The 22068-nt window shown below is 47.6% G+C and overlaps 1 protein-coding gene, 1 long non-coding RNA gene and 1 pseudogene across 11 annotated transcripts in view; all 3 read left to right on the plus strand.

Moving 5' to 3' along the window:
* LOC114515066 (myosin phosphatase Rho interacting protein) overlaps window positions 1–22068 on the plus strand; it is a 172466-nt gene that overhangs the window by 62944 nt on the left and 87454 nt on the right. The gene's annotated exons all lie outside the window — the stretch shown is intronic.
* On the plus strand, window positions 1268–3257 carry LOC118502062. The gene is made up of 2 exons (XR_004904737.1): window positions 1268–1721; window positions 1941–3257. It is a non-coding gene; the product is annotated as an uncharacterized LOC118502062 (long non-coding RNA).
* LOC118502266 lies at window positions 4776–6389 on the plus strand (annotated as a pseudogene).

Here is a 22068-nt window from a genome sequence, read left to right on the forward strand (position 1 = left end):
CTGGTTGCTGTTGGTGGGAGCTGGGCCCCTGGGGTTTGGGGCTCCTTTCACAGGTGCTGACTTGTTCTTCTGCTGTCGGCCTCCCTGGTAGTCAGAGAGACCTGGAGCCTCCAGGCCTTAGTCTTTCTAGAGTTCCAGGACAGTGCCGGCCTGTTTCCCCCTGGTTCCCTCCAGAGGCTTTCTCTGCTCTACTTAGTTACTTTCCATGCACACAGCCACTTCCTACATTCCAAAATTTAATTAATATTCCCATATCTGCTGCTGTCTCCTCTAGTTTTTTTGTCCTTCAGAATTTATATCTTTTAAGAATTCCTTTGTGGTCATTTTTATTAGGGTTTTAGCAGGGACTTGAACATGTTTAGCCATGTTTACCTATTGGTCCCACTGCTCCATTTCATGACTCGGTGTGCACACTGAGGGCGCATGCTGCTTGGTGTCCAGGGTGGGCATCTCCCTTCTGCCTTCCCACCCCTGTTTCTGTACTATTGTTATTTTCTGTCCTCGTTCTGTCCTGTGTGGGTCATGTTCCTCTGGGTCTCTATAGCTTCTTGTGTGTGGGGGGGGTGCTGGGGTATGTGTGTCTGAGAGTGAATGCTCGTGTGCCTGCCAGGTGATATGTGTATTTTTAGCTTCTGAATTTAACCGTATTGTCTACACCTTTTATTGAGGAAGAGATATTTTCATAAATAGTTGAAATTATGGATTCTTCTGGTTTGAGCCAAAGGGTTAATGATGACTGCTGTTCCAAAAAAGTTAGAGAGAGACCGTTTATCTAATCTCCTCCGGTGAATGAGGCCCTTCAGTGATGGGGCCCAGCCATCTCTTACACCAACAATAAGACCCTTGTTGTCATGGGCCAGTCAGGCTCTGCAACTGATATTCTGGCTGCCTTGAGAAATGCCATCAGGGAGATCTGTGGCTTGGGCCTGTCCTTATCCCAGGGCCACATAGACAAGCCCACATAGTGCTGTTGTATTGTCCTTCTTCCCACATTAAATGTTTTCCCGATGACTCTCTTCTGGGGACCATTGGAAACCATGGGAGAGGCTGAATTCATTCATTCACTTGTTGTTTGGTTGTTTGCTGGCTGTGTGCCATGGGTGGGCTGGTAGCTGGAAAAATAAAGATGAGAAAGGGTCCTTGCCCTCCAGGATCTAACATTCTGTAGTCAGGAAAACGGAGGGGTCCGCCATCATGGGGTACATAAGTGCTGAGAGGGGTGGGAGGGGGGCGGGAGGGAGAGAGACGGAGACAGAGACAGAGACAGAGAAGGAAGGAGAAACATAGGCACACAACCGCTACTCAGCTACAGGAACCAGGCTGGTGAACTCGGGGGCTTCCTGGGAGAAGCAAATTGGGGATAATCTGGAGATGGAGAGGGAGGTGCTTCTAAGTAGAGGGAGTGTCTGACACTGAAGGCGGGACCAGCCAAAGCACCCAGGTGGTGGGAAAAGCTGGGGCTAAAGAAATAGTAGTTTCTCACCCCTACTGCCAAAAATAAAGTATGTATATTCATTGTGAAAACTTTGGGAAATAAGAAAGCATGCAGATAACAAAGTTGCCCATATATTATCCAAAGATAAAAATCTCTTGATATTGTGGTGGTTATATACTGATGTCTTGGGGTGTTGTTTGTATACTTATCTGAGGCTTAAAATTAAGAATTAAAAAAAAAACAACAACCCTGTCATCTTTAATAGAACTGTTCTAACAGTTCTCATGTTGACATCAGAAGTATAGTCTTTTTTTTTAACAAATTTTTTTTTAGATTCTATTTATTTTTAGAGAGAGAAGGGAGGGAGAAAGAGAGAGAGAGAAACATCAATGTGTGGTTGCTGGGGGCCATGGCCTGCAGCCCAGGCATATGCCGTGACTGGGAATCGAACCTGTGATGCTTTGGTTCACAGCCCGCTCTCAATCCACTGAGCCATGCCAGCCAGGGCGGAAGTATAGTCTTTAATAGCTACATACTCTTCCATCAAATGGCTGTTTGTTCTAGTGCTTACGGTTGGATATTTTTGTTGGGTTCAAGTTTTTTCTTTTCTTTTTATATAATTCTTCAGCACAGACTCCCAGAGTGTGTTCAGTTTGGAGGCAGTTGATAGTTGTTGCCAGATCGTGTTCTGGAAACGCTGCACTCCGTCAGCAGTGGGAAGCCGTCTAAGGTCACACACTTTTCTCATCTCCAGGTTCTACGTCCTGGTTTTTGTAGCTGTTTTGGAGATTGTAGAAGGATGCTTCTTGAGTGAGGTACCCCACAGAGGTTTAAGAGTGTATTTGTGGTCTCAAAGAACTGAGGTAACCTCATTCATTGGAAGCTTGCAGATAATTGAAAATGTGTATTTTAGATTGCATTTGATCCTTCCACTGTCGACCAGAATCTGTACAAAGGGAGCTAGGGTGACTGGCATCTCACCCCACCCTCTTGTGACCCCTTCTTCTGAGAGTTGGGTGGGCTGTTGAGGACACCCTACTGCAGAGGGTAGAAGAAAGTAGGGTGCTGCACTCAATGTCCTGCCCTGATTCAGTGCCACCCAGTGCTGCTGTGAGGTGGTGACTTGCACAGCTTGTATAAATGCTGAAACTGACCAGACAGCTGTAGCAGAGAGAGTGGAGTAGCCTGCAGGGATCTCAGCTCTCACTCAGCTCCTCTCTTCTCTTCCCTGGAATCTAATCCTGCCCCTGCCACACTCCAGGCCCCTTGCTCCGAACCCTATCCGTTTGGCCTTTCAGCATTGGGATTGAAACAAAGTCATTTCTGGCTCCAGAAGGTCCCTGCTCACTTAATTCCCATGTCTCTAAAAATATCTGAACCACTTCCTGTCCAGTCTCCTCCCTTAGAATATGATTCTTCCCTACCCCTCAACTTAGGGCAAGAAATAAGATCTCCCTCTCATTGCTCTCTCCAGGCTCAGAATGGAATAAATAAGAAATGGCTGAGTTTCCACAGTTAAAAGGGGGGAACTGCCTTTGTTCCATCTAGAGGACTACCATTGCACCTAGGTCCAGGTCTACACTGGAGGGCCCTGCCTCCTGCTCCAAGATGGGATTCAAGGAGGAAGAAAGAGGGGGGCAAGTACGCGGACCCCTTTCGTCCTTCTGTGTGTTGGGTGGCAGGGAGCCTGCTGGTGAGTCTTGGTGTGGGAGTAAGGTTGGGCTCTTGGGCCCCTCGCTGTGAGCCTGCCTGTTCAGCACAGACCAAAAGGGAGACTGTGGGAAGTCTCCAGCCGCCTAGCAGCTTGAGGCTTCCAGAGCTTTCTCAGGCATTCCTGCATTGGGATGGGGCCTTAGACCCCTGCCCTGCCCCACTCCCAATTCTTGGATGCTTGCCTAATTGAGGCTTTATTTATTTCCACATTTTCCCAGCTCTGTATAAAAAACACAAGCAAGTGGGTGAGGCCTACAGATACTCTGAGAGTATGGGGGTGGGGTAAAGGGGTGGCTGGGAGGGGAGGAATACTCAAGGGTCTGCTTCCTTCTTTCAAGAGAGCTGTGGAAAGGAGGAGCCGGGAGAGGGAACTAGGGCAGAGCAGCTGCCAAGCAGAGTAGAGAAGAATTCCACCCCCCTCCAAACCCAAAAATAGCTGTGTCAAAGGCATAAGCTTTGCAAATGGGGAACCAGCTGAACACTGTTTGCTCCTCCTCCTCCCCCTTCCATCCAAGCCCCTTCTTTCTAACCTCTTGCCCAGTCACAGAAGGAATGGCTCACCCAGTACTATGCCCTCCCTGGTTCCAGCAGAGAACTCCCAGCGTAACCGAATCCCATCTGAGTGCACTGACAAGGCACCATGTCCTTAATGGGAAAAGCCATCCCTTTATTTGCTCTTCTTGTAACTTTAAATTTTCCTATTTAGATTTGTTAAAGTGTTGCAGACCTTTAAAATGTAGACAATAAAAAATACATAAAGATTGGTTTGGATCTTGAAACTAAGGGTGGCACTTATATATGCAAGAGAGCAGATGCCATGAAAACGGCTGCTTTTTCCAATTATAAACGTTGTGGAGTTTAAATGATGACAGGACCTTTTCTGTTTTACTGGTTTAGAGTTAGTCCCAAAGGAGAACTCCTTCAAGGCGCCACACCTCTGACGTCAGCCTGTCATGGTTGACAGTCAGCAGGGTGCACTCAGGAATGGTCCAGCCTTCCGGAGGGGCTGTGTGTCTTCTCCCTGGGGGTGGGGCTGACTCTTGGAAGCTGTCTTAGTTCTATGGCTTGGTTCTTGGGCTTGTCTTAGTTCTATGGCTTAGTTCTTGGGCTTGTATAAGTTCCATAGAGTGAGTTTCTTATAAACAGTAGCAATTTATTTTCATAGCCCTGGAGTTTGGAAGTCCCAGATCAGATGTAACATGGTCAAGTTCTGGGGAGGGTCCTCTTCCAGGTTGCAGATGGCGGACTCCTGTACTCACAAAGCAGAAAGCAGAGGATGCAAGCGCTCTCCTGGCTCCTAGAAGGGCACTAATCCCATTCATAAGGGCTACTCCCTCATGACCTCATCTAATCCTAGTCACCTCCCAGAGACCACACCTCCTAATACCAGAGTAGGGTTTCAACATAGGAATTTGGGGGAGGGACAAACATTCAGAAAATGAGAGGCCTTTGGTGACTCTGGTCAAGTTTTACCTCTGCACAGCAGCAGTCCTAGGCAGAAGGCTGCATAAATAGACACAAGTGTGGGGTGGTCACAAGTCACTCCGGGAACTCTCACAGCTCACCAGTCCAAAGGGATTCTGACTTGAGATCCAGGTTATTTAGAGTGCCTCGCTGTCCCTCCTGAATGTCCCAGGTAAATCTGTCCAGAATTAGAGTCCAGTGTGCACACACTGTCATTAGGAACACAGCACAACCATTTGGGCAGTCCAGATGCACAGGTCACTTCAAGCGGGGCTTTTCCCCACTATGGAACCAGTCAAAATGGAACTGAATTGGATGAGTCTGTCCTCAGGAAATCTGTAGGAAATAGTGCTGGGGAAGATGTAGCTGCCTCTTCTCTGAGCTACACCTTTGCCTCCGGACTTCTCTGGAGCTAATAGCCACCCAACCTAGGGCCCAAGGTGGCAGGCTTAGCTGACTACCATGGGCTCCAGCAATTTGCAGGTGGCCCTGCCAAGGCACTGATAGGTGTGGCCTCGGCAGCAGAGGAACCACTGCTGCTGCATGGTGCTGGCATCTGTAAGTGGTTCAATGTGGGCATGGGGTTTGGCTTCCTGTCCATGACCACCCATGCAGGGGTCACGCTTGACCCACCAGTGGATGTCTTTGTGCACCAGAGTAAGCTGCACGTGGAGGGCTTCTGGAGCCTGAAAGAGGGTGAGGCAGTAGAGTTCACCTTTAAGTAGTACACCAAGGGCCTGGAATCTATTCGAGTCACTGGCCCTGGTGGGGTCACCTGGTGGGGTGTTCTGTATTGCAAGTGAGAGATGAACAAAAGGGGAGAATGTGCAGAAGCACAGATCAAAAGGAGACAGGTGTTACAACTGTGGGGGTCTAGACTATCATGCCGAGGAATGCAAGCTGCCACCCCAGCCCAAGAAGTGCCACTTCTGCCAGAGCATTCGCCATATGGTGGCCTCATGTCCATTGAAGGCCCAATAGACCCCCAGCTCAGGGAAAGCCAGCCTACTTTTGGGATGAAGAAGAAGAAATCCATGTCCCTGCCCTGCTCCCAGATGCCCAGATTTAAGCTACAGTGTGTCAGAGCCTACCCTTTTGTGATCAGGAAGTTTCAAGGAGCAGGCATCAATCAGCAGAATGGAGAAAGCGGGGACAGGGTGAGTAAGGGGCAGCTGACACTGCCATGTATCTCAGCCTGGGTTCTATAGCCTCAGCCCCTCTTTCTTCTTGGTGGAGAGGAGAGGGGAGGCAAAGGAACTCCAACCACATTCTATCCGAATTTATGTGAGGGATTGGGGGAAATCCCTCTGTGCGTGTTTTGTTTGAGTCTCCAGCTTTTGAAAGTGATCTGGACAGGGAAGTTGTTTTCTTTCTAAAGAAGGATATGTAATGATAATATTTCCCTTGCTGGAGTGAAAGATTAACATGAAATCAGATTGATGAACCCAGCCCACAAATGATTACATTCTGTGGGAAGGAATCTCTCGGGTACAGCAGGGTTTTTCCTTATTCCCCACTCTTTGGATAGGGTTCTGAGAATTGCCGTAAGCAATGGGTTGTGACTGTAGGCAAAGGGGATGGTTGGGGAACAGCTGTAGACCTGCTGCCCCTAAGCTCACCCCCACCCAATTTCTGGGCCAATGCAACTTTATTTGGTATGTTGGATAACTGCACTTTGGGTCCCACTTTCTTCAGGATGCCAGCTGCACTAGTTGTGTGCAAATGACACACCTTGTGCATTTTAACTTTTAAAAAAAGATTTTATTTATTCATTTTTAGAGAGAGAGAAAAGAAGGAAAGAAATATCAATGTCTGGTTGCCTCTCCTGCTCCCCGTACTAGGGACCTGGCCTGCAACCCAGGCATGTGCCCTGACTGGGAATTGAACTGATGACCCTTTGGTTCGCGCAGCCCACGCTCAATCTACTGAGCTACACCAGCCAGGGCTTAACTTTTTTTTGTCATAACATAAATATCCTCATTTAGTATTTTTGTTTATTTTAATCTAAAATCCTCATTCCTGCACTGTGTTCTCAGGTACATGAGTAATCTCAAGGGTAAGTGGGCAGCAGCTCCGGGTCTGCACTTCAGGTATACTTTGGTTGTTTTTATCATCAGGGAGAACTATTTGGAGAGTATTGCCTATTGAACTACCTCCTTTTTGCCAATTAGAGCTGGGTTTCCTGCCATAGTGCCTTCTTAAAACCCTTCCATCTTCAGTGTCTTGTGGAAGACTAGATTTTAATTGGATGACCCCATTACTTCTACTGGAAGATTGTAGATTGGTCTGAACAGGAATAAGTGGTTGGTGCAGAGGTTAGGAGAGGCGGGGCTAGGTGAAAGGCACAGAAGGGAAGCTAAGATCAGGTGAGGGTTACCTGTATATGTTCAACCAAGGATTCCTATTCCAGACCTCTAGTTCCAGGGTTTGGGACTCATATTACACACCAGATCCATCCCTTACTAGTTTGGGCTAGGCTTACCATGCACAAGGGGTGTGTGTGTGCATGTTAAAAACAAAAACAAGTTAATAAAGATAGGTTTTAAAAACAATACCTCTGTACCCACTTTGAGGTGTCCAGGGATGGATATATGAAGCAACAACTAAATTCCTCAACTTCTAAAAATTCTTTGCTTTTCCTCTTGGCCTTCAGAGAGACCATAAGTGATGGCTTCTTTGTGACGCCCAGGGCCAGTGCCTTTCCCTGCTGCAGCAATGACTAGTGTCATAGTAGCTGAAGGAGAAAAGCGGGTTTCATTTACATATTGTGAGATCACCAAAAACCTACCTGACTGTGTTGAAACGGGGCAAATGCAATAGAATGCATTGGGTTATATGTGTCTGATTCTGGGTTCTTGTCTCCTTTAATTGCTCCCCCCTCTAGTTAATGTATTTGTCTGGGCTGGCCACACAGTAGCTGATTTTGGTGATTGCAAAGTAGCCTAGTTTGTATAAATGTGTTGGTCTTTCTCCATGTTCTTTTGAGGTTTTACTGTTTACAGACTTCTTTTTGTATTGAGAAAAATAGCCAAAGCATCTTTGACAAAAGGTTCTGCACCAGGCAAAAAGGATCTGAAACATAAGCTTGGGATCCCTCTTGAAGTGGGGGGGTCTTGAATCATCCTTTCTTTGGTTCCTCTTCCCCTCTTTTCTATTTTGGACTAGATCTTCTGCCCTAAAAACTTGACTCCTACTTCGTCTCCTTTTTTATCTGCACCCCCCCCCCCACAAAAGCCCCCATACCTGCACACACATACATTAAATGTATGGGTGTCACCCCATCTCTTAAATGATTTGTGAAAAAATTCTGAAGAAGCAAAAAATATTCCATCCCTTTTTCTCAATACCAAGTCCAGACCTTTCCTTGATAGGTGATTTAGGCCAAACACTTAGATTGCTGTGTTTTAATCTCTAATCCTCGGGTAGAGGAGCAATGAGTGGGCCTTTCATTTGAAAGTGGGTTTGGGAGACCAAGAAAGGGAAGGTGAATGTATATCCAAGTCATTCAGGAACTTTTATGCAGGTGCAAAAATCTTAGGTCAAAGCTACAAGATTATTTAATAGGAGATGGACGAATGTAACTCCTGTTTACTGCTAGAAACCAAAGCTTTGTGTGAAATTTTGAATTTATTGGGTGGGAGCAAGGGAGGGTAGAAAAGCATGTACCTGTTTGTTCTTTCCTCGATTCCTTCTCATTTCTGAACTCCAGGAGACTGAGCCGCCTTGGGCTTTGGCGACCTCCATTACTGGGGACTGTTTATTTGATGGTTGGTTTTGCTGTGCTGGGTACTTCCACTTGATATCTATCATTTTGTAAAACACATGCTGACTTTTTCCTTCTCCTCATTTCCCTGGGAAAATAAAATGGAAGAATAAATTCTTTGTACTGGGGGGAAAAAAGAAATCTGTAGAAAATAATAGATTGAGATGTGTGGATTTGAATTTCAGTTCTGCCACCTGCTAGTTGACATTGAACACTTTTTGTAACCTCTCCAAACTTCAGTTTCCCCATCTGTGGAATGGAAAGAGTAACTGCAGCTTTTTAGGATGATTGTTAACATTGAACGAGAACTCAGGGGAGCTACCTTTCCTGTCTTCCCTGCCACCCTTCTGTGTCATTGGGGGGTTCATCTCAGGCTCTAGGGAGTGGGGAGGGTAACTTGTAGCCACTTCCTTCTCACTGTGGCTCTTCAAGCAGTGAAGGCATGCTCTGCCAGGAAGGCAGGCCCTTCCTCTCAGGTGCAGGAGTGCTTGCCAGCTGCTTAACAAACAGAGCTTAACATTTTGGTAGTATTATATCCAGGGTTTTTGTTTGTTTGTTTGTTTGTTTTAAACAATGTGTTTGTCATGTTCTGTAAAAGAAAAAAACTTCAGAAACATTTGGACAGTAGTGTAGAAAACAGCAAGGACTCCAATTGTACATATATTTTCCTGTTTGAGGGAATTATTTCTTGAGAGTAGACTTCTGGAACTAGAACTTAAAAGGACAAATAGTGTTGATGCTTAGGGATTTTGTTACAAGTTTGTAAACTGCTCAGAGATAGTGGCAGTATGAGTTTCTCTAGAGGGGCCTGTCCAGGCCACCAGCTCCCACAGCTGTGCCTAGAGGGCCTGAGGCTCTGTCTCCCCCTACTGACCCCCTAGGCAAGGAATGGTCTACCTGTGCTTTGTGTGGCAGTCCTAGGAAGACAGGCCTGTGAAGGAAGGAACTTCTGGTTGGGGACAATTATCTGAGAGGTATTTCCAGGTTTTACCTCCCTATTCCTAAGGGCTGTTACTGTTCAATGTAGCCATTTAGTCAAGGCCAGGCCTTGGGGTAGGAAGGTGATGTCTATCAACTCTGTTAAGCTCAACAGGGGTCCCTTCTGTCCTTTGGCCTTCACAAGTTCCTGCCTTGTGTTCTGTTTTGTCAGGCATTACAGGAGACCCCAAAGAAGTAAACCTCTGAGGCTTCCCACTGCCAGGCCCTAAAATACCTGGGCCTCCAGAGGCAACTATCTCCCTTTGCCTCTTTTCCATGTCTTTATGATGGGGCCAGTGTGTGGCCCAGGGCTGAGGCCTCACATATCAGCCCTGTGGGGAGGAGGAGGGCACATAGAGAAGGTGGAGTGGTTCCATGCATCCCTCACTCTTCTGTGCACTGGGAATAGCCTCCACTTCAGGGTTCTGAGGAGTTAAGGAGATAGCTGGATTGAGTGCCCCATGTGCTGGGTCATATACTTGTTTGTTACCCAGGTCACACCTGCTGGCGGCTCACCTATCCTCCCTGTCTCCTGCATTTCCAACCCAGCTAATGAGTGCCTATTGCTGAGGACTGTGGCACACCCGAGTCTCTGTGAGAAGCTTCTCTAGGGTTGTTTGGGCCTGCTGGGCAGCACAGAAGCAGATGTTCTGTGCTATTCATTCTGGGCTGACATCTAGAAAAACATTTGGATGGGGTTCATTATCCTGTCCTTGTCCCACCAAATCCCATGTCTTCTGGGGCTTGACCTCAGTTATTTATCCCTCTTGTAACCATTCTGTCTAGCATGTATCTGCCCCTAGAGCGAATATTGTACAGCTAGCAACATGTGTCCATAATGCATGCTTGGATGTCTGTGGCTGAGAGTGTGTCCACCTCTAGGTATAGCCAACCTCTCATGTTCAGTTTTCTATGGGCCATCATGTTCAGTTCTTTCTGTGGGGTGCCTCCTATCTCCTTGTCTTACCTGTACTGTTTAATCCGTTCCCTCCACCCCCCTGAGGTCTTGTCTCCTTTGAGGCAGGTGGTGTGGTAGAGCAAATACTGAGCTGAGAATCAGAAGTCCTGGTTACTTCAGGCAGCTACTGAGTCACTTCTACTTCCTGACATGTTGGTGAAAGTCTAGAGTAAAAGTTTTGGCAAAGTATACAGCTAAGAAGTCCTCATTGCCTCCTCTGGTCCAGTGAGCTTCCCATACAGAGAAACCTGGCACTGTGGCCTGGCCTCTTGGGAGCCCTGTGTTCTCCATCCCTGCTGCTGGAGGGAAGCTTAGACCGGGTGCATTCTTCTGACCCCAGGCCAGCAGCAGTGGTGTTGTTGGTATCCAGTTAGTTGTCCTGGCTGTTTTGGAAGTGGTGGCCTCTATGTTTAGTAAGCTGCCTAGTTGGAGGCCTTTCTGAAGCTTAGCCAACTCACCTTGTATTTTAATCCAACTATCTGTCCTTCCCTTTTTTCATGGGAAGAGTTGATGTTCATGACCCAAACAGGACGATCTGTTTTTTTTGCTGGAGACAAAGGCTCTCGCTGTTGAACCCCTGCCCCTTCCTGGCCCCTGCTTTGTTTCTTAAGTAATCTCCAGTAGGCTGTCAGCACTGATGCTGGTACCTTCCTGATACAATCCCTGTTGGTGAAGGAGCGTCTCCCTCGCTTATCTTCTGTATTGGGATGTCATGGGAGTGGAAAGAATATTGAAAAAGATGGAAGCATAATTTTCTGTGAGAAAACAGATTGGTTTCAAATATGCTCTTGCAACATCCTGCCTCAGACAATGGCCCTTTGCACACCACTTCCCTCAGTTCTGATGCCCTCATTTTGTTTTGTGCTGCAAGAATCAAATCTTTGAGTGAAGCTTCTTTGTTCCTTTTTAGCAATAGGACATCTCATAGGATGTGAGGCAGGGTGTTTTCCTGGGAACGTTTGTCATTTAGCTTTTCCTCCAAATAAAGGAACTTTGTATGACTCTCGCAGCTGTGAGAATGTGGAATATATTCACAACCTGAGTGAAGGGTTTCATCCTGCAACCCCAACACCATCTGGAATTGTGGGCCAACATTTCGGAGACAATTGAGGTCATCCAGTAAATTCCCCTGGCCTCTCAGCTCATCCCAAGTACAGAATCCTGGGACTGAAGTTAACTCAAGGCATTTAATTAGCTTCTGAGGAGAGGTGGGTAGCACATTTATTGTGCTAGTAAGGAATGCTTATCATGTGTGCCTGGGAGGGTCATTAGCAGGCAAGAACTTTAGGGGCAGTATGATGGGAAAGGGTTTCCTCTGGGCACCTCCAGGGATTCAGCCTATCCTGATTACTTGTGGGACAGCTGTTGCTGTGTGGGCGTGGGGTTGAGAGTGAGACCAAGGCTCCTTGCCTCCTTCCTAACTTGCTTCTCAGCAGGTCTGAGCTACCTTCTCTTCACCCTGACAGTGGGCAGAGTCATGCCCACTGTGTATGGTTGTTATGAGTGAACTGGAAAAGCTTTTAGGCATAGCTTCCTCACTTGGGTGTGCTAGGGTTCATGCTCCATCACAGTGGCCAGGACCTGCTACTTCTTGTGCCAGGGTATTCTGGAAGTTCGAAGAAACAAATGACTTCTGTGAAGCAGTGGACCCAGCACACTGATCTGGGTATCTTAGCTCTTGGCCTCTTTCTAAGGGGCACTGTCTGAAAGTGATGCTCTCTGGCCATTCCATTTGGTGTCTGTTTTGACAGCTGCCCTGACTAGCACTCAGGGCAGTAATACACCCCTGAGCTGAGCCCCTCGGACCTTGGCTTTTCTTTTGGAAAGGAGGCACCTGCTGTTTGCTGGCTTGTTCCTTCATTTGGTGATCTATAAGTGTCTATTCTGTTTCTGCTATTAATCTAGGAAACAGGAAGGGCCCTTCCATCTCATCTCAGGGAGCTCAAGGCCTTACTGGGGGGCAGGTGCAGGGACATTTGTGGAGGGAAGTGCTGCAACTCCTTGCAGATACCAGGTGGGGGGAAGTGGAGAGCTGGAGGCGATCTGCAGGGATCCCGGAGGAGCTGAAGTCAGAGAGGCAGAGAAGGAAAGGTTCTCAGGAGAGACGGGAATTTCCTCATCTGCAGAGTAAATTCTCTAGGCTGTCTAGGGGAGCCTTGGGGGTCACACTGTCCTTGTGAGGGAGGAAGGAGGTGGGGACTCCTTCCTGCCCCTGCTGTCTACATCCTAGATATTCCTGGTGTATCCCATTGTGGGGGAGTATTTGTATATATGTGTTTCTTACCCCTTCCCTCCTCCCTCCACCACATCCTAGATGAGAGCCTGGCTGTACTTGGATGGAGGGGATATTGGTCTGAGGCCTTGTATGTGGGGCGTGGCTCTGCTGAAGCCTCCAGGAGCGGGAATGAGGTCGGATAGTCAGTTGAGGTCAGGATGGCATGTTTGGTTGTTAATACAGAATCTTTCCATGGCAAACATGACATTGTTTGACTTTCTGTTTGGCATGGGCTTCATGAGTTCTTACAAATCCTGATACATGGAGATATCAGGGAAGTGAAGGCCAGTGTGTCCAGAAAACCCAGAAACAGGCCACAGAGGGCTGGCTGGGGCCTGTCAGGTGAGCAAGACTCCGACTTCTAGCCCCTGGTTTGGCAACTTGCTAATTATATAACTTGAAGTAAAAAACATTTTTTGGTAACACTTGTATTGAGATGTAATTCACATACTATACCATTTACCCATCTAAAGCCAGCAAGTCAGTGGTTTTTATGCAGCATCATCAGTCAATTTTGGAACATTTTCATCACTCCAAAGAGAAACAACATACCCTGTAGCAATCACCCCCATTTTCCTTCAGTGACCCCAACCTTGGGCAACTTTCTGTTGTATAGGTTTGCCTCCTCTGGACATTTCATATCAGTGGGATCTTGTTAACTTGTGGTCTTTCGTGTCTTCTCTCACTGAATGCAGTGTTTTCAAGGCTTTCCCACGTAGTAGCATGTGTTAGAATTTCATTCCTTTTTAAGGCTGAATAATACTCTTATCATAGGGATAGGCCACATTTTGTTTTTCCATTTACTTGTTGGTGTACATTTGAGTGGTTTCCACTTTGGGGCTCTTATGAATAGTGCTGCTGTGCACTCTGTGCAAGTTTTGTGAGGACATTTGTGTTTGCAGTCTTCTGGTATATGTATCTAGGAGTGGAATTGCCAGGTCACATGGTAACTGTTTAACATTTTGAGGAATTGTCAAACTGTCTTCCAAAGTGACTGTAGCATTTTACATTCCCTCCAGCAATGGATGAAGGATTTAATTTTTGCACATCCTCCCTAAAACCTGTCCCCATCCATCTTTTTCATTATACTCATCCCAGTGAGTGTGAAGTGGTATCTCATGAATTTGATTTGTATTTTACTGATGGTTGGAAAAAACTTTAACCTCTCAATGTGTCTTATCATAAGTAAAACTAGGATGATAATGAAGAACATGTATTTTATTTATTTGTCAAAACATTCTTTTAAGCATTGTGTGTCAGCTGCTGTTCTTAACTGCTTTATAAACATTAGCTCATTTATTCTCTGTGACAGCCTTTATGACGTAGGCACTATTTTTACCTCCATTTTATAGATGAGAAAAGCTGAGGCCTAGAGAACCTCAGTAACTTGCCTAAGGTCACATTGTTAGGCCACCGTTATTCAAAGAATGGTCAGACAAGGTACCTGGCATTTCCTTGGCCCATTGAGCAGCAGTTTTTCTGGGATGCACATAGTGAAACAGGCCAGGTGTGATCCTGCTAGGGCCACATGTTCATGGGTTTTGCTGCTGTTTATGAGCCTTTGGCCATATGAACTAGTGGTTATGGATTGCCAAAATTTATTTTTTCTTACCTGATAGAGAATTATTTATGTGACTCCAGTAGAGAAGATATACCATGAAGGTTGTTTCCTGTTGGCTGGTAGCTGTGCGTGTCATATTTCCTTTTCTGTTACAGATAGACCAAGGGTACAGTCAGGTCTGAGTGGGAAGCCACTAAGATAGAACCATTTCACCATCCTTTCTTTGTCCCCATCATATCCCCTTTACTTGCACCACAAAGACAGATACCTGATTATTTTCTTTCAGCTGTGTTTTCTCAGCTGAGCCTCCGCCAGCCCGTCACCCAGGTGCTTGTGGGCCAGCCATCTTGCTGTAGGGAGTGTCCTCTCCTTTCTGAATGTGGGCTGTTCCAGTCTCGCCTTCCATCTTTCTTTGGAAAGAGTATTTGAGGCCCAGCAGTGTGGGCCACCTGCTGTATTCGAAATCCTGCACTCTGTTATTTCCTGAGACATTCTGGGGCCCCAGTGTGGGCCACTTGATAAAAGTCTTCTGTCTCTAGAGAAGCTTGCTCTACTGGGGTTCTGACTGGTTTGGGAAGTGGTTGGCACATGGAGCTGTGAGGGTCCTTCCTTGTTGCTTTCAGGTACTTCTGTGGGACAGCCCCAAATTGCCACACTGTGTGTTCTAGTGCTTTCTTTTGTATTTCATCTTGTATTGTGTTTTCCTCACTTTAGGGTTATTTAAACCTCACACACCAAAACCTAGAAATAGCCTTGAACTGTTCATCCTCCAGCAGATACCAGTCTCACTCTCTGTAACCTGAGAGAGGGGCATTGTTTTCCTCCCAGTGTCTAGGAATGCTGCCTTCTGTTCCACAGGGCGGGTTTAATGGCCCCATGGTGGGGGAGGGCCGTGGTGGGGCCAGGGCGATGCTGCTAGGCCATTTCACCTGCCAACTCCAGGCTAGCTCCCCAGTGGCCTCTGCTGCCATCTCCTGAGTCTTGGGGCTGCCCATCAGAGTCTGTGGCAGACACAGGTAGGCAGAGTTGCTCTTAAAGCTGCATAGGAGCTCCTACCCCAGTGCTGTTCTTACTGGGCAGGACTGCTGTGGCCCTCTGAGAGCAGAGGCACGAGGTCCCCATTCCAGGCAGAAAAACCTATGCCTCCAGGGCCAGCTGGCAGACTGCCTCTTAAGTCACAGCCATTGAAGTGGGGGAGGGGTGGTGGTGGTTACTAGGTGCCGGTGGTTCTGTTGAGGCCCTGACACAAGAGAGGCTGTTTCTTTCTGAAGTCCTGTAAAGAGGAGAGGCTTTCAAGCCAAGTTCTGTTCCCTGGGGTATGGCCCCACAGAGGAAAAATGCTCCTCAACATAGGCAGGGCCTTTTTAATACACTTGAGTTTCTTGATTTTTAAAATCATGATTCCTGCCCCATATAGGACATCTCCCACCCAAAAGGAGACTTAAAAGCCCTTTTGTGAAGTAAACCACACATGCAGAAAAGCACATACACCACACCACAAGGTATACCTTAGTTTTCAGGAAGCATAGCATCTCCAGGTGGGTTTGGGGTGGAGGGGGCTTGTCTGAGGTAAATGTCTGTGGGATGTTGCAGTAAGGCAGGGTGCTGTCCTGGGTTGCCATGTCTCTTTCAGCCCTGTTGGTGCCGAGCACAACAGAGGGGTCTGGTACTGTCTTCTTTGGTGTTCATGGGGTCCTGGTTTCGGGGCCCCTCACATACCAAAGTCCACAATGCTCAAGTCCCTTATATAAAAAGGCATAGTATTTGTGTATAACCCATGCGCATCTTCCTGTACACTTCATACCATCTCTAGATTACTTATACTACCTAATACAATGTAAATAGCTGTACTGTTTTGTTTAGGGAATACTGAGCAGACAAAATGTCTGTAAATCTACAGTACAGATGCAATCATTGTAGGCCTAACTACATAATACATGTCAGCAACAATTTGACTTTTCCCCCCCGTAAATATTTTCAAATTGGTGGTTGAATCCATGGATGTAGAACTCGTGGAAACAGGACCATTTCTGCTTATTAGTCCATTGATTGGCTGGATAAGTGAAAGGAAACTTGATTCTCACACCCTGGGATTTCCCAGTGAGTTTGTGATTGTTTCTAGGTGTTTCTGCTTCTTGCCCCTTTGTCATCAACTTGTAGGAGCACCTCTGCCCAGAGGACTTGATGGTGGCTGGCAGCAAAGGAAACACCAGTGTGAGCAAAGCCTGTGGTCTCAAAGAGTTGAGATGTGATCATTTCTGAGAGGGAGTGCCCAGAACACTTCTGGAGGCCACCTTCCCAAATATCCTCTTCCTGCCTGGGCCTGTTAGAAGCTCCACCGGTCCCCCGGGGCTGGGAAAGGCTCTCCTTCCTGCCCCGTGTGCTGGACAAGGCCCACCACAGGATGGGTGCTGATTCAGAGCTGAGTCTTCCTGAGCACTCAGTGTCTCTGACCAGTTGAAGGCTTTGGTCATGCCAGTGGGAGAGATTTGGGATGGAGAGCTCTTTCATGGAAGGCAAGTCAGCCTCTGTTGTGAGCAAGACCTCTGTCCGTCTCAGAGGCCGGGTTTGCATCAGGGTGGAGAAGCTTCATTCATGGTAAAGCACCCCACGTGTGCGCAAAGATTGCTGCTAAGTCTTCATAACTGACCCATCTGTGTGTTTTCTCATGTGTGGAAGGACATGTCGGGAATAGCAAATTATAAAGATGGGTCTTAAAACATCACTGTGTCAATGTTGAGGCTCAGGAAGTGTAAATTTGGAAATTTCCAGTGGAAAAGAGATGAGTGAGAACAGCCAAGATAATGACTTCTTTCTCTATCGCAGGCCTTTCTGTAACGCTTGTGAGGCTCTTGGTACTTAACAGTCCTTTCACTGGAGTCTTCAGAAGGAGTAAGACTTGACGCCTTTTATATCTTCACACATTTTGGTTATTTCTTTGCTCCTGTTCCTGCCATTTGGAACTTTAAATGAGAGGGCATCAGGCTTTGATGTACTTCAGGCTCCCTGCCCTGTGAGGGAGGGTGTTGGTGCTTTTTCTGTGAATTGAGGGGAAACACTTGTGTCTGAGAAGAAAAGGGTACTTCTTCCAGGGTTCTAGATTGACAATGGGTGGCTCCAGCCCCTCTCAATGAGAAACCCCAAGGGTCCTCAGGAAAGGGTTGAGGAGCCGTGCAGGACAGGGACTTCGGTCCTGCTGCCAGGTTTGGGTAGAGAGTGGAGCCCAGATAGCCTGGGCACTGTCTCCCTGGCATTTAGGGACAGGCCCTCTAACTAGAGGGATTTCAGGGCTCTTAGTCACAGGCCAGTTTCCTTCTCCAAGCATGCAGTCGGAATGAGGGCCTAGCAGGTACACCCTGAGCCTGGCACTGCTGGTATAGGTAGATGCCCAGGTTCCACAGAGCACAGTTCTCTCTTCTCTTTGTCCTGGGCACCCTAGTTTCCCTGGAGCCTGGTGTCTGTAGGGCAAAGGGAAGGGCTTGAGGTCTGCAGCCCTGAACTGGCCTATATTCAGGGAAACTCAGTATGCAGGCCCCAGGTACAGGTTATCCTGAGGGTCCCCTGCCTTTTCATATCCCCTCTGCCCCACTCAGTGTTCAGAAATGTGAACAGCAGGGGGGCGGGGAGGGGTGGGCAGCCCAGTAATTGTTGATATTTACAAGCTCAGTCTCAAGTTTCTTTGTCTCTAAGTAGTTTGGGTTCTTGAAATAAATCTGACTTTCTTCCCCAAGGGCGATTTGAACTCCTTTGGGATTCCAGCTTTTGTGGGACCTGCTAAGTCGAGATCTATGCTGGACCCAGGTTGTGAGGCTTGGCATGCTTCTCTCTGGGTCTGCATGTAGTTGCCAGGAAGGGGGCGCGCTTGTGTCCGCCAGTGAGCTCTGCCGTTCAGTACTGCCCCTAGGCTGGCAACAAGCACCGCGCCTGCCCGCCCCCCACCCCACCCCCGCACATGCTGGTCTCCATCCAGATGCTCCTCGGATCAGAAGCCAAAGGAGCTAGACCCAGAGTTCAGGGCAGAGGCTCCAGGTGTGGGAGTCTGCTTTCCTCATTTCTTGGGCTTTGCCCCTCGTCACACAGAAATGTGGCAGCCTTGGCCACATTCCTTTCCCTCTCACACGTCTCTCGTAAGTGGTACAGTTGCCTGCACAGTCTCTGCCTTCCCACCTTCCTAAGGTTTTCGGTGTCACCAGAGGGGAGAGGATTGCCTTTCCTCCCCCCTTTCCCCTCAGGCTGCCCAATGGCCTGTTGGGGTGCTAACTTAAGCTCTGGGTGCTGGGGCACCTTATGAAATCATATTCGTGATTATATCCACTATACACCCCCATGGCCTCCCACTGTCACCCTGTAACAACAAGCTTTTTACCGATGTGTTTTGTCTCTGTTCTCCCTCTTTCATTGCTTTCATGAAAGCAGTGGGTCCTCTTTCACCCAGCCAAAAGCTGTTAGTGACTTAATACAGTTGGATGACCAGCCAGCTGTCAGAGATGCCTGCGGTGGCATCAGAGATCAGGGTCTACCTTTGAGGTAGTTGTCCCCAACCTTGGCTGGACATTAGAAGCACTAGGAGACCTTTTAATACTTTTGATGCCCATGCCCCACCCTAGAAAATTTAAATCAAAGTCTCTGGGAATGGAACCTCTATTTAAAAATCTCCCCAGGTGATTCTAGAAGCAAACCCTGAAGATCATTGCTTTAAGCTCTAAGTCTTCCAATTTAAGATCTCATGCCTTCTTTCAGCCTTAGTAGTGAGGCTCTGGTCTCCCTCAAGCCTCTTCTCCTCACTGCAGACCCCAGTACTGGAAGGTGAAAGGGGAGATGCCGCAGATGGTGCCCAATGGATGTTATGGCCCCCAACAGCTGTATTGCTTTTGGTCTCACTGAGGCAAACAGCAGCTTGTTTTTTCCACATCTACCTGGCTGGCCTTTAGGCAAGAAAGCGGTTAAATCATGTGGAATGGCAGCACTCTGTACCTTCCAGGAGGGGTAGTGGCAGCTGAAGGCCTTGTGAATAGAATGTGGAAATCTCCATATAAGGCCGAGACTGCTTCAGCCTGCCTGCATGCCACTCTGCTGCCTGCTCTCCAGCTGCCTCCTCTCCACAGAGACCGCTCAGACAAGGCCGGAAACGCAGCGTTTGCCCCAAAGTGCCTTTAGTTAGCCCCCTCTCTTTCCCTCCCCTGTATCTTCCTTACTATCTTCAGTTTTCTCTCCTCCCTTTTTAACCAATGTGCCCTCAAATAGAGGGTTCAAAAACTCATGCTGAAAATCTGAAAGTATAAAATACTTAATATCTACTCCACCCATTGCTGAGTAGTTGGGTGTATGGGGACTGTGACAGCTGCTTCTTCTGTAGCTCACTGGAGGGCTTCCAGGCAGTGGTGTAAAAAGTAATTGTGTACATTTGGAATTTGCCAGACTGAGGGCAAAAGGACTATGTAAGCACTGTGCTCCGGTTCAGACAGTCCTTTCCCTCAGGGCACAGGTTAACAATTCTGAAACCATTGTGTCCCTGTACTGGCATTGGGTGGTTAAGTGAATGGATAGCACTATTGGAATGTGAGGTCACAAGCAGGCAAGGGAGAGGCTAGAATTAACCATGTGGTACTGGATTAGAGTTGAAGACATCAGTGTGTTTAGCTTAATAGAGACAAATAAAGATATAGAGATCAAGGGAGATATGTGTTATACAGAGTTATGTGCAACTGTATTTCCTTGTTCTGTCAGCTGAGGCCTAGAGACAGCAAAACCCCAACTGAACAAACATGCCTAGCATCCAGATCTTGGTTTCTACTTTCATTCTCCAGTAAAAAGAATGAGGGCTCTTTGGAGAAATGGCCGATTCTAGGACTGGGAAATGAAGTGTCATTATAGTTGCCCTTGAAGAGTGGAAAGGACACTCTACCTAGCCAGGAAGCCCAGATTGGTGTCCAGCCACAGGACAAGGGGAACTGGGATCATGGGAGTGAAACTTAGAAATGTTTGGATTCTGGTCACGGTCAGAACATTACCAAGGGATTTCCCTTTATCTCCCCAAGGCCCTGGGTACTCCACTGCTGTGACCTGTTGTCCTGGGAACTCCAGATCCTGCCTCTACTGTGGAATGAGGCCTGAGGAAGGGCAGCCAGTGAGTGAGTGAGCAGGAGAGTGACAGTTGAGGCTTAAACTAGCATTCTTCCCAGGACTAGTTACACTTCAGTTACAAGACTCTTTCAAACTTTTCTGTCTGATTAAACCAAGGCAGCAGACCCAAAAGGAGAATTGAGGAATAACTATTTCATCAGCACCTCAAGGATTAGCAGCCTTCTACTCTCTCTCTTCCCCCTTGTATCCTGAGCTTGGGTGTGAGGTCAGACCTTCACTTCAGTCTCCCTCTGTCAGGGTTGTCCTCCCCCTTACCTGTGCCTCACTCCCTTGCCTTCTGCTTACCTGGCCCTGGGGGGAAGCCTTTTCCTCCTGGCCTGTTCAAAATGACCTCACACCCCAAACTCCTTTTCTCATTGCTGTTTCATTTTTCACTGTGGCTCATAACCACAACCACCTAACAAGCACACTGTGTGTTTATTTTGCTTGTCTGACTCTAGATTGTAAGGTAACCTTCATGAGGTCAGAGATTTTTGTGTTTTGTTCATTACTGTATTCCTAATACCTAGAATTGTGCCCAGTACATACATAGTAGGTGTTCAGTAAATGTCTACTAAATGGATGAGTGCTGTTGGTAGCAGTTGCTTTGCTTTTCTGAGTGTTTTTCAATATATCTACAATGTAGATGATGCCAGCCTCAAATTTATGGGAATAAAATGTTCATTTATAAAATAAAGCCCTTAATAAATATGCTCTCTCATCTCATGTGGAACTTGGTCTCTCCATCCAGACAGTTGTGATCCTTATACCATGAGGAGCCTTTTAAGACACTTACTTACTGTCTGTTTTCTGGCCTGTGCACGGCACTGTCCACAGGCTGTGTTCATACCAGTGTTTCAGTGCTGATCTTCCTGAGACACAAACCACATCTCACTCATCACTGGTCCCCAGGGCCTGGCATCCAGTACGTGTTTGTTGAGTTAATGCTCTTTGGAGACAGTGGCCCTATCCCCAGTCCCTCCTCAGTCAACCCTCATTCTCTAGAGTAAATAGCCTCGGCTGCTTCAGTCTACTGCAGGACATGATTTTGGACCCTTTTCTCCACTGCTTGTTGTTCCTGGGAGCCAGGTTCTGTTTATTTCTGGCCTCTGTCGAGTGCTGACTTGTGTGAGTCCTGTCTCCGAGCTACCTTCTCTGTGTTCCTAGGTGAGAAGCCCAGCTTTGCCTGGAGGAAGATGGCCTCCTTGGACTGGGCTTGGGGCTTCCTAGAGAGGCATTTCAGAGCAGGAGAAAGGGACTGGGAAGGGAACCAGGAAGGAGGAAGGCTGTCTCCAGGTTGTTCGTGAGCTGTCAATATCTGGCATCAACACTGACCTTCCTACTCCCAACTCACCATGTCCTTGCTTCCCTGGCTCCAGGAAAGCCACCTGGTGGCTCCGAGCCCCATGGATGCTGAAGTTGACCCTGCCTGGCTGCCTTTGTGCCCATGGCCATCTGACCCCTCTGGCCTCTGCTTCCTTACCTGCTGGGTACCCAATAGGATCTCAGGCCCTCCAGCTACGATGGACATGATTCTCTGCCAAAAGGAAGCTGTTTCTGTTGATCAGTGACACAGGCTGTCAGCACAAACACTGGTTTCATGCCCCTTTGCATCTGAGAATAAAGCTGAGTTCAAGTCCTTTTCAGCCTCCCTTATTGCTCAGGCTCTGCCCTCTGGGGCTGCTTTTGTACTGCCCTGCTGCCCTGGACTCCTCTTCCCTGGCCTGCCACATCCCTGCCCCAGTAAGCCCATCTTCTCAGCCCCTGGCCATCTCCAGGAGGCCTTCTCAGCTCCACC

The sequence above is a fragment of the Phyllostomus discolor genome, chromosome 8 (assembly GCF_004126475.2).
Source record: "Phyllostomus discolor isolate MPI-MPIP mPhyDis1 chromosome 8, mPhyDis1.pri.v3, whole genome shotgun sequence".
Taxonomy (NCBI): domain Eukaryota; kingdom Metazoa; phylum Chordata; class Mammalia; order Chiroptera; family Phyllostomidae; genus Phyllostomus; species Phyllostomus discolor.